Source organism: Balaenoptera musculus, chromosome 5 (genome assembly GCF_009873245.2).
Source record: "Balaenoptera musculus isolate JJ_BM4_2016_0621 chromosome 5, mBalMus1.pri.v3, whole genome shotgun sequence".
NCBI lineage: Eukaryota > Metazoa > Chordata > Mammalia > Artiodactyla > Balaenopteridae > Balaenoptera > Balaenoptera musculus.
In genome coordinates, this window is record NC_045789.1 from 52,280,429 (window position 1) to 52,293,657 (window position 13,229).

The 13,229-nt window shown below is 42.2% G+C and overlaps 1 protein-coding gene across 2 annotated transcripts in view; it reads right to left on the minus strand.

Moving 5' to 3' along the window:
- The window catches only part of SLC4A4 (solute carrier family 4 member 4), a 351,691-nt gene extending 338,716 nt beyond the window's left edge, over positions 1-12,975 (minus strand). The window contains exon 1 of one of the 2 annotated variants that reach the window (XM_036852391.1): positions 12,775-12,975. The gene's annotated coding sequence lies outside the window, so the exon portion shown is untranslated. The remainder of the gene's footprint in view (positions 1-12,774) is intronic. The other variant, XM_036852390.1, reaches the window with a different exon arrangement.
- Between the last annotated feature and the right edge of the window lie 254 nt (positions 12,976-13,229).

A 13,229-nucleotide genomic window follows, 5' to 3' on the forward strand; every position in this document is an offset into this window, starting at 1 on the left:
ATTTTTAAACCTACAAAATAAATTTCATTTTGTTGGGAAAGCAAACTCTTTCAGAGTACTGGAATTATCCCAAATGAACCCTGAACCAAAAGTGTTGGTTTTAATTCAGAAACACCCAATTTTATTTTATCAGCAGCAAGGGGTGGACTTGATTTAGAGAAATTTTACAGGGAGTGTTAAATGATTTGATCATTTTATAGCCTCAAGTGTAACAATGCACTTATACTAGTACCTTCTGGTCAAGGTCAAGAGCTGAGATAAGACCTGCTGAGGCAGGTAAACTTTATAGGAAACGTCATGTGAGGTCAGACCCACAATCCCTTAGACCACCCTTCAGTGACATCTGACAGTGACATCAAAAAGCAAGAAACCATTCTACAAAATGATAGGTGACTCGAACAAAGTGCTGTGAGAGAGCTCTGGGTCAAGAGAGAATACTGTCCAAAGAGGTCTATTTACCAAACATATCCATATTCTCTTTTACACTGTATAAATACTTAATCTACATAAAGATTTGTTCTGTGCCTCTTGAGAAGCCAGTTTCTCCTCTTAGGGTAAAATGCTGTTCACAGAAATAGCCACTACATAAATTTAAACTCTAAACCTGTTTCTCTCAGTTCTAAGTGGACCTCCTAGCACTGATGTTCTTGGATTTGGGGCACCGTGTTCATGACTTTCCCTAGGCTTGGACTCAGACGTAGGTGAGGTCTCCTTTCAGACTTCATTGTTCAAGATTACAGCATTCAAATCAATTTCTGTCTGTTCTCCTAAAGACAGCCCCCTATTCTCATGATACGCAGTGCACTTCTCTAGACCTTTCCCAGTTATGTCTGTCTTGAGGTGCAAGACCAAACCTTCGAGGGAGCGATATAGGTAAGGCTCATAAGGATGAACACAGACATGCAACATTAAAAGACCCCTATTAAGGGGCTTCCCTGGTGGCGCAGTGGTTGAGAGTCTGCCTGCTAATGCAGGGGACACGGGTTCGAGCCCTGGTCTGGGAAGATCCCACATGCCGCGGAGCGACTGGGCCCGTGAGCCACAATTGCTGAGCCTGCACGTCTGGAGCCTGTGCTCCGCAGCAACAGGGGCCGCGATAGTGAGAGGCCCGCGCACCGCGATGAGGAGTGGCCCCCACTTGCCGCAACTAGAGAAAGCCCTCGCACGGAAACGAAGACCCAACACAGCCATAAATAAATAAATAAATAAAAATTTAAAAAAAAAAAAAAAGACCCCTATTAAGAGGTGATAACTGAATTCAAATAGTATGTGTTCAAATGTAATATTTATCAATATACCAAAGAATAATCAAACACTGAGATTTCACTGGAAATACTATTCTCTATATAACAAGTAAAACATCTATTCTAAAATGTCTCAGTATATTACGCATTCACACATATCATAAGGCACATAGATTATAAGGCAAATAATATACACCTAACACATAGATACATAGTGCAATGATATTCTCTCACCTTTACATAAAACCCAGTATTATCACAGTGCCCTAACAGCAGTACCATAGAGGAGTCCTACTTTCCTCATTTATATTTGTATTATATCTTCCAAAGGTTTTATGAGAACAACATCTGGATTTAAAACTCCTAGTTCAACATGATCAGTATAGTATAAAAGAATGATCTGAGTAAGGCAAACACCAAATTCACAGATGTGAATACATAAGTGAATAAATGACTCTCCCCTTGCCTACCACAGGAGATACCCATTCAGGTTTGCCAACTGAAACCCAGAAAGTACTAGATGTGCCTAATTTTACCCTTTTTACAATATCTGCTACATATTCTTCAGAGAAGGCACAAAAATTACAATTCCTTTTAAACTTTTTTTTAGGTAAATGCCTCTTTAGAAATCTTAAAAGCAGTGCTCCCTGGGGGAAGCTGGGTCAAAGCTATGTAAAAACTGGACTATATTTTTCTAACTCCCTGTGAGCCTACAATTATTTCAAAATAAAAAGTTTTTTTAAGTGCTAGCAACTCATTTTTAATCTCAAAAAATTAGTACATAAAACTGTGTCCAATTCAGAGAACAGATAAAATAGAGTCCTATCTAAATAGAACGGTTAGGTAATTTTTCCAAGGAACTATAAAACATCACAACCCTAATAACAAAAGTTTCATCCCCAAAGTTACCAGATTCCAAACTTCATGACAACAAATTTCACAAGAAATATTTGAAAGACCTAACAGCAATGATCAGAGCTACTACACTGGAGGAATTTCTTGACAAGAAATAGACTTTAGATTAAATTGAGTGTAATGACTGGGCATCTCTGATTGGTCTGTCCAGATTTTTTAAGTAACTAATTATAATTCCACTAAATAAGTATTTTCACTATAAAATATGCTATCCACTGTGAGGACCACAAAAGATACCCTGACACAATTCTTACAGTGAGGAAGCAGAAAGTGTAGGAAGACAACATGAACACATATGAAACAGAGGGCAGTGCAGAGCAGTAAGCAATAAAGTGATCAAATAGAGTGTACAATTCACTGCCTAATGTTTTGGTAGGAAAAAGTGGGAGTGCTTGAATTATATCTTCTTCTGATGTTTCTGGATGGGTGTTTTAGTTTCATCTCTTAATGTACTTTTCAAGGGAAATTATCTGATCTCATTTATCTAAATCTTTTGAGACACTTCCTATCCACCTTCTCTCATTTCCCTGGCAAAGGAGCTCAACTTGTAAAACTGCAAACGTGTGAGCTGTATGTTTCTTCTCAATCTGTTAACACTCAGCAGTTTTCTAAAGGTGATTGTGATCAGTACTTTAGCCAACTCCTAACATGAGGCCCTACTCTCTGCTAACATCATGAGCGCTCATCTCACATTCCTAAGGACACAGTCTCTAGAGGTCAGAGGAATGAAGGCATTTCTGAAGCGGTTCTGCGGGGAGGTCTCGCTGCAGCTGCAGTCAACATGCAACGCGCAAGGGGAGGGCTCGAGGAGGGCAGCCATCAGCACTCAAGATACAGTCAAACTTCCAGGCTGATGATCTCACTCAGAACAAACATGTTTCACAAATAACACTTTCAGAACTTCATTCATGATCATTCTGGGGTAGAAGGTACCAAAGCCTGGTTTGTGTTAAACACATTAGGAATCTCCCCATCAGGCCATAGAGACAACAGATCTCCAGGCTGAGAAGCAGGAGATATGGAAGAGCTAATCTCACTCCGCTCTCATGGGATATCAGCTTAGATACTATAGTCGTCACGATCCTATTCTTTAAATAGTTGTTCTTCCCTAAATCCATAGCATCCATTTCTTTTTAAAGTCACGTGTGCTGGGCTTCCCTGGTGGCGCAGTGGTTGAGAATCTGCCTGCCAATGCAGGGGACGCGGGTTCGAGCCCTGGTCTGGGAAGATCCCACATGCCGCGGAGCAACTGGGCCCGTGAGCCACAATTACTGAGCCTGCGCATCTGGAGCCTGTGCTCGGCAAGGAGGGAGGGGCCAGCGATAGTGAGAGGCCCGCGCACCGCGATGAAGAGTGGCCCCCGCTTGCCACAACTAGAGAAAGCCCTCGCACAGAAACGAAGACCCAACACAGCCATACATACATACATACATACATACATAAAAAGAATGTAAGCAGACAAGAATAGCGTTAAAAAAAATAAAAAATTAAAATGGAGATCGTGGCAAATTTAAAAAAAAAAAAAAAAAGTCACATGTGCTGAGTAGACACCAAAGGGAGGAGTCCTGCTTCCAGCTTTTGCTTCCAGCTTTTAACACAGCAATAACCAGACATGCCTGGGTGCTTTTGTTTTTAAAGGACCCACTTTAACTTCTCACAGGGATGAAATCACCCAGAACAGAAGATGAGGTTTTCTGAAATTCACTTTTTTTAAAACAGTAGCTCAACAAGACTCACTATAATTACCCTTTGTATTTATTTCAATTTTCCATAGCATTATATCTGTAACAAGAACACAAAAGTTGTCTACTATTCCAGATGATTCCATTTGTCCAGTAAATCACCCTAAAGCAGCCACATTCGGGTCAAGCACATACGAGGGATGCTACCTAAAATGTAAACGTCCTCATAAAATGTAGACTGACTTATGTTATTCTGAAGCGATACATGTTAGATACTCAGTAATCTGAGTACCACAACACAGTTATACTTAAATGATAAAAGCCAACCAACCAACACTACCACAACCAGCTCTCAAAAGAAAAGAAAAAAACTCAAATATAAGAAAAAAGGGAAAAAAATCAGTCTTTGGGTAAGAAAATCTAATTAGATTTCCATATCAAAGTCCAAGTTTCTTCTGCTGCAAGCCTGATTTTGCAAAGGGATACCTACTGTTGTTTATCATGTAATTGTCCCAAAAAAAATCATACAAATTTTCATTCTATTTCATTTAAATATAAATATAGGGCACTAAACTCCTTTTCCTATGAAGAAAAAGGAGGATCAGAAAGTCAAACCAAAGTTGAGAATCAGACCTTTCAAGGGATTAAGAATCGCTGCTTTACACAAAGGTTCATAAGGTATATGCTGCATGTTTGCTTCTGATAATATAATCAACATATCTGAGAACCACCTTAACATACTAAGCTGAAAGGGCTCTCTACAAGCTCCAGTTTTCAGCTGTTATTCATCTTTAAATATTCCATTTTTCACGAAACATGGTTTCCAAGGTATCAGCACTGGAAAACCCACTACAAGATTTTAAATCTGGAAATTGTTGGCCAGCATTCTAATTATAGAAGCAAAAAATATTCCGTGTGTAAGCTCTGGGGGCTCACCCATGGGGTAAAGAGCACTATAATCATTTTCAAGGATTCTCCAGGTCCTGTGTGTGTTATTTGGGGGCATAAATTTGATATGAGCTACATAGTGAAATGGGTGATCTCAAGCTGCTGGCTACTAGACTCAATTTTTCAAGCTGATGTTTAATAAACCCTGTTCCCAACTCAGCTTTAGCAATAAAAAGTAAAAGTTCTAGAGAAAAAAATGTAAAACACAGTTTGAAGCATGCAGAGTTAACAGCTCAAAAGGGTGCTTAAGTGTGTTGTTCATTCATTCAGCAAACAAGCATCTATTACTATGTCAGGAACTGCTCTCAGTGTTGGAAATTCAACTCAAGAGTAAGACAGGTTTAGAACACAACAACAATAATAAAATAACTGAAATATGTATAGCCATTTACAGTTCTGAGCAAGGTTTTATAAATACCACCTCATTTGTCTCCCATAATACCTCTAATGAATTAGGTTTTACAGCCATTTTAATAATGAAAAAAACAAGAGATCTACTACAGATGATTTTCTAAATTCTCCGAATCAAATAACTCACAAATAAGAGAGCCTGGTCTCCAACTCATACCTTCCAAATGCACATTTCCATCAGTCACTGGGCAATACCACATAACAAGGTACTCCACTTTTATGGTAAGCACAGAGGACACATTCTGTATGGTTTCGAATGTTGTGTTAAAGTTGTTTTTTTTAAGGACACAGTTTCACAGATCCAGACTACGGTGTTTACAAGTTCAAAATGTTTCTAATCAAACAGGATACTACAAAAACTGGTTAGAACCGACTAGGCCCAAGATGTTGCAAGATTCGACTTCCAGGAGACCTTGAACCTCAGTATATGCTCATCGTAATACATTAGCATATGCTAAATGCCACACCCACAGGTGCCAGTCCAGAGGCTGATCATAAAGGGGCAAAATGTGGGCAGTGGCCCAATTCCTGGAAATCCCCACCCCTTCCTCAAAACAGGTGAAATAATCCTCCTACTTGTTAGCCTATGAAATAACCCAGCCCATAAAAACTAACAACCCTACACCCCTGGGATGCTCTCACCTTCTGAAATGGACCACATTCTGCCTATGGAATGTGTATCTCTGAATAAACTCACTTTCACTTAAAAAAAAAAAAGATGTTTCCAATCTCTTCACCCGTTTATTTTATTATACAGAAACATTGATGAACGAGTTTGTCTGGTTAGCTTAGCTTTCTAAACAAATAAGGTAAGTTTACCCTGCAAGTACTAAAATCTGTAACTTGGGATAACATACTGGGCAGAAACTCCATGAGCAAAAACCCTGAACTAGAACTTCACAAAAGAAAAACAAAAGCCAATCAACATGTAAAAAGGTACAAACGGTACTCTGGGAAATGTAAATTAAAACCACAATGTGAGGGCTTCCCTGGTGGCGCAGTGGTTGAGAATCTGCCTGCCAATGCAGGGGACACTGGTTCGAGCCCTGGTCTGGGAAGATCCCACATGCCACGGAGCAACTAGGCCCGTGAGCCACAACTACTGAGCCTGCGCGTCTGGAGCTTGTGCTCGGCAACAAGAGAGGCTGCGACAGTGAGAGGCCCGCGCACCGTGATGAAGAGTGGCCCCCACTCGCCACAACTAGAGAAAGCCCTCGCACAGAAACGAAGACCCAACACAGCCAAAAATAAAAATAAATAAATAAATAAAAATTAAAAAAAAAAAAAAAACCACAATGTGATACCACTATACATCCACTAGAATGGTTAAAATTAAAAAGAGATGATACCAGGGCTTCCCTGGTGGCGCAGTGGTTTGGAGTCTGCCTGCCAATGCAGGGGACACGGGTTCGTGTCCCGGTCTGGGAAGATCCCACATGCCGCGGAGCAGCTGGGCCCGTGAGCCACAATTACTGAGCCTGCGCGTCTGGAGCCTGTGCTCCGCAACAGGAGAGGCCGCGATAGTGAGAGGCCCGCGCACCGCGATGAAGAGTGGCCCCCACTTGCCGCAACTAGAGAAAGCCCTCGCACAGAAACGAAGACCCAACACAACCAAAATAAATAAAATAAATAAATATTTAAAAAAAAAAAAAAAAAAAAAAAAGAGATGATACCAGCTGTTTGTAAGGATGTGGGGCAGCCAAAACTCTCATAAGATGCTGGTACCACCTTTGAAGGAAGGCACTATCTACTAAGTCTGGCTCACCAATTCACCTCACAACACACACATCCCAAATTCCCATATTCACCAAAAGACATACGTAATAATGCTCAGAGCAGCACTTTGCATAATAACCAAAAACTGGAAAAAAGACTCAAATGTCCATCAAGAGTGAATTTATTCAAGAGTCCATCATGAATAAATTGTGGCATTCTTATAAAGTGGAACACTATAATGCAATGAGAATAAACAAACTGTTGCTACGCACAAAACATGAATGATTCTCACAAACATAACGCTGAGCAAAAGCAGGCAGGCACAAGGATACACAACTTTTCTGGTAGAAAGTTCAATAAAAGGTAAAAGTAACCTGCAGTCCCAGAAGTCAGGAGGGAAGCTACTCTTGGCAGGGAGGAAGGAGGGGGCTTCTGGCTGCTGACAATGGTCTACATCTTGGCTTTGGTGCTGGGTCAGGGCTGTATTCACTTAGGTAAATCACTGAGCTATTTACTTATAATTTAATGGCATGCATACTTTTCTATATGCATGTTACATTTCAATAAAAATGTAAATAGATAGGAAGACGGGAAGGAGAAAGGGGAGGAGGGGGAAGGGAATGTATGAAGTGATGCTATCAGGGCAGCGTAGAGTCCAAACCACCAGGCTTCCTTTCATTCTTACATCTGCTATTAGTAGTTAGTCTACCTCTTCCTTTACTACCAAGCTGTTCTCTGGCACTTGTCAATGTTATCCATGCAACTGCCAATATCAGGCCATTTCTATCTTCTAATTTGTAGGTTACCGTTTGCTGTAGGATTAGAAATGTTATAATCAGCTGCTGGAACTGTATCTGAATTAAAAGAGTAAACAGAATCTGAGAGATGTCCTATAAGTAAAGTGAATCCTCTTTAATGATGTCTTTTTTTTTAACCCTCTATTTTGCCTGCTCAGAGGCTGTTTTGCTGAAGAATATGCCAAATATAGGAGTTCCAAATAGATGGAGTTGTTACTAGGCCCTATCCATGAATACTAGGTCTCCAGGCCAAAGCTAGAATTAACAAACATAAAATTCCAGATCCCACAAGTTTACTTATTTGCAAATAGTATAAGAGAATATCAGGCAGTGAATATATTTATAAAAAAGAAAAGAAACTGCTAACTTTTTTTTTTTTTGGCTGCGTTGGGTCTTCACTGCTGCGTCCGGACTTTCTCTAGCTGCTGCTAGCGGGGGCTACTCTTCGTTGCAGTGCATGGGCTTCTCGTTGCAGTGGCTTCTCTTGCTGTGGAGCACAGGTTCTAGGTGCGTGGGCTTCAGTAGTTGTGGCACACAGGCTCAGCAGTTGCGGCTCAAGGGCTTTAGAGCGCAGGCTCAGTAGTTGTGACGCACGGGCTTAGTTGCTCCGCCACATGTGGGATCTTCCCCGACCAGGGCTCGAACCCGTGTCCCCTGCATTGTTAGTCCAACTGCTAACTTCTTACCCAAGACATTATGAACAGTTTTTCTAATTGTGTCACTCATAGAACATCATATCAGCTTCAAAGAATATATTCCTTTCTCATTTTGTATTTTTATTAATTTTGATTTTTCAAATCCCCCAAAAAAGTATACTAAAAGTTTTATTTAAAACTTTTTTAATGCTTCCAATACAGAAATTCAAGTGAAACAAAGTATACTCTTTTTCTACACAATAATCCACAAAGGGAAGCAGCCGCATAGCACAGGGAGATCAGCTAGGTGGTTTGTGACCACCTAGAGGGGTGGGATAGGGAGTGTGGGAGGGAGGCAGACGCAAGAGGGAAGAGATATGGGAACATATGTATATGTACAACTGATTCACTTTGTTATAAAGCAGAAACTAACACACCACTGTAAAGCAATTATACTCCAATAAAGATGTTAAAAAGAAAAAACACACACAAAAAAAAAATCCACAAAGTCAAAAAAAAAAAAAAAACCTTGAAATACTAGTTGGTGATTATTTCCTTTTACATCCTAATTTCATGTAACTTCTTTCTGTATCCATTCGCCATGAAAAACAAAAGTTAGCTCTCAAGCCTGGAGCTAGAACGGGCACACACAAACTGAAAGCTTCACCCGTGGGCACTGCAGGACCTGAACTAAAGAGGAGACAGGTGGGTGCCTCTGCTGAACAGAATTACCTACAGGAACGGAAACTCTCACTTTACACCAGGATCAATGTTCATCTGCTTTAGTATCTTAAAAGCTGTGACTAAAACAATACTCGTTCATTTGATAACAGTCATTCAATAAACAGGCGTCACTAGTTCAAAGATGAAATGTTCATTCCCACCTCCACCAATAATTTTCCGCTTAGTTTAAGAAAAGCATACAAAGTTCGCTGTGTCGTAGCTTCCTCATCTTTTCAACAAGCATGATAATCCCTTACATCTACTTAATTTGCAGGGAAGAAGAAAAAGATGGATGTTTTGGCTTCTGAAAACAACTATAGATGTACATGGTTTCACCATTATTAGTTCTATCACCATCTTTTCGAACACATAACTTAATCCAAAGGCAAGTAAGACCTTATCATTGAGGGATGAAATTATGAACATCATGAAGAAGACTGGAAGAAAAAGTTTTCTCTCTTCTTTGTCACAGCAGGTAAATAAATCCATCACCATTCATAGCTGGCTGTCCTTTTGATGCCTTGTTTGAAATGCCATTTCACTGCTGAGACTAGAGAAATGCAATAAAAGTCATTGCCACAAAATCATTATGACAGTCATAAATATGGTTTTAGATAAAATAAAATCGGCTACCTCTACAAATGAGTATTATTCGTGCACCTGTGCATGTGCATGTGTGTAAACGTACATCAGACAAAAGAACTGGGTAAAAGGTGGGTTAAAAGAATCCATCTCCACTGCTGCAAAAATAACTAACGGTGTGCGCTACAGGGGATATAAAATATCATCTTAATGTTAGAAGGACAGCAGCATATTTTCTATTTGTGACATAAACATATCAAATGCTTAGCTCTTGGGAGAAATGCAAAAGTGTATGTGAAATACAACTTAGCCCTGACCTTATATGAAAAAAACATTATTCTTCCCCTCCCTTAGAATTCCTGCATTATGCAAAAAGTTCCTGAAAGCAGCAAGATCTAGTTTAGTTTTGTAAAAGTCTTACTAGCTTCCTGGATGTTCCTAAACTATGTGTTTTGCTAAATGGCTCCCCGAACATAGATAAATGTCATAAATCACAGGTTGGCCTGAGAAACTGCAGCAACAGTGAGAACCAAGATAGGTGTTCCGCTTACAGCTTCTTTTGTCCCATCAAATCATGTGCCCTGATTCTTTCCATTTAGCAATCAAGGAAAACCTCCTTAGAAACTTTCATCATCATTAGATTTTTCTCTTCTCAGTTTGTTCTTTCCACTCCCAGTCTTTATAGCTATCAACTCCAGTCTTGGCTTCTATTCACATTAAAAACGAACACAGAAACGCTCCAAAACAAGTAGATGATGTGTGTTGCCACACTTAAGTAGCAGTGAATTCTCACAGGACTCTCTCCCCTAACAACAGTAGTCCTCGCGGACTGCAGCGCCCTCAGAGGCAGGCAGAGAAACCTGATTATCTACATGATTCAAAAACTTATGTGTATTTCCTTTCCTTAAGTGCTGTGTTTTCTTTAAGATGTAAGCTATGGCCTGACTATCCACCTTGTTATCAGAACAAGGGATCAGAACCTTAAAATTATACTTGCCGGAGCTAAGTGAAAAAAGAAATTACCACCAGAGTGTGCTGGAAGTTGTCCCAAAGGTTACCCGTTTCTATCTCAATGTTTTCTCTAAATATGATTCCCTGTACTACTTTCACACACTGTTCTAAACCCAAAACATATTCTAATCATTTAAAAGGCTAAACTAATAACACTAACATTCAAACATTTAAAGCCATTTTATGTTAACAAAATGAACTAAAAGAGATACATATATTTTAGTAAGGCTCCAGAATGACCCCTAAACATTAAATGATACCCAAAACCTCATTCTGAAAACAGCTTCATGCAAAATGTTGGGGGATTCTTAGTATTCTGTTTTCACAAAGGTAGACATGCCTGGAACTTTCAAAATATCCCATCTTATCCCTCTCACCTCCACTCTGATAAATACCCTATGCCTCAAGAGTTCATAAGAGTACTACTTTCCTCTCTCTATCCATATATGTAGGAGTTTTTTGTCATCTTACCAGAGACTCTGAGATAAAGTTAAAACTATTCAATTTCAAGATGTAATAGAAAGAGAACAGAATCCTATCACTACATTTAACTTTAAAATGAAAGTAAAAGTTTTTTTTCCCCAGTTGTTAAAGCTATAGAAAAAGAAGTAGACATGCTTTCTTTGATTGAAGTTATACTAATAACCTCAATCTAAGTGCCATTATGACCATGAAAAGTACTTAAATGTTAATGTGATGGATACAAGGAAGAGAGTTCTTAAGTCAGAAACCTTTTCAAAAGACATTACATTGGCCATAAGAAGCTACTGAATACTGCTCTAACTGCTTTGAACAATCTATTCAAATCAAAATGAAAAACTAAGCCCTATTGAGCAATGTACACTTAAATTTAATTCAGGTAGTATTCCAACTCCAAGTCCCAGATACATGAGAAAAAGGGAAATATGTTACAATGCAGTGTCTCTTAGGAAAGGAATTGTTCCAGGATTTGAGACAATGTGTGTTTGGCACAGGCCAGTGTTCATGATTTCCCATTGGGAGTAACTTTCTCCAGCACTGAAGTGAAATGGGAAAAGAAATGAGGAGGGTAAACCAGAATTATAAAGTGCTCTTCATCGTCAAGCCTGGAAAGAGCTTGGTGCAGGCCAATTATGAAGGCAAGGCCTGGAGAAGGAATGAGGGGCGGACAAAACAGAAGTTTTACATGGAACATTTTTAAAAAATGGTTTACGATGGTAGAACAGAGGTAGAATGGCTTCCTTCTCCATCTCTCATGTCAAGTTCCGGATTTTTTTGTTGTTGCTGTTCTTTTGTTCTTTAATAACTTTCCTGCTTGTGGTGCTTGCTGCAGTTTGCTGATGTAGTTCCCAACTGCTGCCTTCCTTTGGTGACTCTTATTAACGGACTGGCAAAGGCTAGGTAAAATGCACTTAAGAAAAAAGAAATCACCTCTTCTTGCCAAGACGCACATGATGCCCAGTACCTGAGGAAGAGCTCCACTGTCGCCGGCCAAGAGAAATCCCAGTTTAACCTCTGCCTACCCTTTCCAAATCCATTGCAAATAATTGTGTGTGTGCCACTTGCAGAGAATCTGCCTGACTCACCCCCGCCTTCGGCGTGCCAGGGAAAGATGTGAATGCTCCATCTCGGAGCTGGCAGTGAAGTGGGGGCCGCGGTCTCGGCGGCACCTAAAGTTCCCCCCCAAGCCTCCCCCGCTAGTGGGTTTGGGGATGTTACCCTCTCAAGCAGGTGCCCAGCCACACTGGGGCCACCCAGGCTCACAGGAACACACGTGTCACTGCGCCGGAGCCCAGCCCGCGGGGTACAGTGGCCCCCCAGTCCGGGCGGCAACGCCGGGTTACGCGCTGAGGCTTTACACTGGGGGAGAAACAGGACCACCCAAACTCTTCCTCTAAACGCGAAGAAGAAGAAAAGTACTTTTCCGCGTCCTCGTCTTGCACACTCCGCCAGCGCCCAGCCCCGGGGATGCCCGGCCAGCAACTGACCCCTCTCTCCCTCCCGGCGCGCGCCAGAGGCCGCCTGAGCCCCCTCCGGGACCTGCCCCGGGCCCGCCGCCCCAGCGCCCGCCGCCGCCGGGAGGCGGGGGACTCGGCCGACCCTCCCTCCCCGGCCCCGGCCGGGCGCTCACCTCCTGGGGTCCGGCTTCCGTCGCTCCTCCAGTTTGGCGGCTGAGTGTGGGGCTGCAGCTGCCGCCGCCGCCGCCTTCGCCGCCTTCGCCGCCGCCGCCGCCACCGAAGCGCTGCCCGGCGCGCCGCCGGGGCTGGAAGCTGGGGGCCCGCGGGATCCCCGGAGGCGCGGGCTCGGGGCGCGGCGGGGCCGAACCGCGGGAAGTTGGTGTGAGGCGCGGAGCGAGCGGGGCGCGAGCCACCCGCGCCCAAGTAGTCACAACTTTGCCGCCCGGGTGGGTGCGCGCTCCGGAGCGGAGGGAGGCGAGGACGGGGCGAGGGCGCTGGGGCGGGAGGGTCCTCGGAGCCGGCAGGACGGGAACCTGAACAGCCCGCGAGAAAAGGGGGGAGATAGCGCGGGGGGTAGATATCTACACGGCCCGCGTGGTGAGCGGCCAGTGAGTGTGGGAGAGCGCGG